Raw genomic sequence first — 2490 nt, forward strand, 5'->3', positions numbered from 1 at the left:
TATTTTAACAAAATATTTTTTGTTATATTCAAACCAATTTGTAAGACATTGAAATAAATAAAATTTTATACACAAATAAAGGTAATTTTTGAGTATATTTATAAGTTTACACACATATTTGGATAAATTTCAACATTTTTAGTGGTTGTTTTGATAAAGTTTGAAAAGAGGGTAAATTTAAAAAGTGGTATTTTTAAAGGGGTATTTTTTAAATTCTCCCAATATCATTCCTATTTTTATCATTAAAAATATTATTGTTTTATCAAAAAATACTTAAAAGTACTAAAGAAAATTACTATCAAAATTGATTAATTGAACAATTAATCAACGAATAAATTCAAAAGATATGGATGTATGCTTCTATTGTATGATTTAAATAAATAACATGTAAAAATGTCATAAGCATTAAAATTTATTTAATCTATTTATTATAAGTAATAAATAAATTAAAATAATTAAATAAATATACAACAACCCGCGCATATGCGCGGGACATTACCTAGTAGAGTAAATGAGGAGCTATGAGCAACAAGTTGATAAAAGTGAGCAAGAGAATCCTCCGAATCAAGAAATTGGATTACCAAATGGGAACATGACAAGATATTTGAATTGGAGCTTTTGATGAGTGATGCCACTTAAAGATCTTCAAAATGAAGCACAAAAGATATATAGTTTGCCCCTAAGTTAAAGATATATAAAGACAAGAGCATACCATATCTCTCTCACATAAGTTTGATTTTTACAATAAATTGCCCCCAAAGAAAAGTGAGGATTAATCGTTTATTTCAAACATTAAGGGAAACCGAATGTAAAACCTCAGGATTATATAAGAGAGGATCAGTAGTGAAGACAGCTTCACACCACTCAATCTTCCCCCAAACCTCGTCCGGCTCACATCTCTCCAAAGAAATCTCAGTACACCAAATCTCCAAACCCTCTTCATCAAGACCCATCGCTACAACATCCCAAAACACCACAAGGTTTTCACCAAAGTTACTCAATCTACTAACACCAACCTCAAACGTATAAGATGTGGACAACTCCTCAATCGTCTCAATGCAGTTCTCCAACTCGGACTCCTCACCAAAAACATTCCTCCTCAGTGTTTTCAAACCCTTCACTTTTTTCCAAACCATTCCTTGTGACTGATCATGACACTTCCACTTCTTAGCCTCACACCAAAACAAACATCCCTTGGTATCACAAGTCACAACAGTATAACAATTCACCTATATATCAAACAAAACTTGTTATTCACTAGATAAGAATCATAATTACCTCGTCCCCATTTACCTTCATTCGACGAGTAATAGAAACACGTATATACCTCTCCGTACGAATCTATGTCCTTGCACCCTCCAAACACGTATGTTTTGCCGTCTACAACACCAGACGCAGCAGAAGCACGAGCCACTCTCATAGAAGAGATACCTTATACCACTTGTGAACCCGACAATCCAAAACCATCACGTTTTCCGTAGGCTTACCGTTTATTTTCCCACCGATTACATAAATATCCCATTCGAATATTCCAAAGGCTGAGAAGGGGACAAGGGAGACAACTTTGATCTAAATATCAATTTTTTCTTGGATTTACAGATTTTGTAGTTTCGATTTGAAAACTTTATATTTTAAAAAGGAATTTTTGATAATAAATAACAAAAATTGTAGATAAATTCATTTCTATAAACAACATACATATACTTTTGTGAAAAATTTATAGACGAGAGAGATGGTTTAGAAATAGTATCCTCTTTATATTACTAATTTAACATCCTGTTGGAATTTTATTTAATAATTCCCAAACTTTTTTGGGATTTCTCTTAAATACCATGATAATGGCTATTTCTTCCAAAAATACCATTACAAGTTTTATTTTCCAAAAATACCATTAATATACATTTTTCCAAAAATGCCACAAAACAAAAAATAAAATTTTAAACGTTCAAAACTAATTTCTAAATCTTAAACAATAAATCCTACCCCTAAAAACTATACCCTAAATATAAATAGTCAACCCAAACATTAAAAAAAATATTCTAAACCTTCAAAAATAAACTTTTATGTTTATGGTAATTTGGAAAAATAAAACTGTTATGTTTTTGTTGGAAATAAAAACAAACTAAAATGATGGCATCTTAGGGAATTTATATTTTATTAATTCAATTACTTTTTTAAAATTTATTTTTGTTGTTTCTGAGTCTATCCAATGTTAATTTATAGAGATTTTACGGTATACACACTTTGTGAGGTTTTATGGTTTAGAACGTTGAATAAAGAAACATGTACACAACCGAAAACGTCACTTCCGACAGAAGCTCTGCTTAAAGAAAGAGACTTCAAGAGTATACAGACATCATATTGTTTGGCCTAGCAAATATTATATGCAAGAGGATATATAAACTATCATCATCCTTCACTATCACAATATTTAAATACTAAGCCCCTAAACCCCCCAAAAATAAATAAAACATGTTAGCTACTTCTCTG

The 2490-nt window shown here is 30.4% G+C and overlaps 1 pseudogene; it reads right to left on the reverse strand.

The window, feature by feature from the left end:
- Positions 1 to 717: 717 nt before the first annotated feature.
- LOC111831547 lies at positions 718 to 1864 on the reverse strand (annotated as a pseudogene).
- Positions 1865 to 2490: the final 626 nt, after the last annotated feature.

Source organism: Capsella rubella, unplaced genomic scaffold (assembly GCF_000375325.1).
Source record: "Capsella rubella cultivar Monte Gargano unplaced genomic scaffold, Caprub1_0 scaffold_3, whole genome shotgun sequence".
Lineage (NCBI taxonomy): Eukaryota > Viridiplantae > Streptophyta > Magnoliopsida > Brassicales > Brassicaceae > Capsella > Capsella rubella.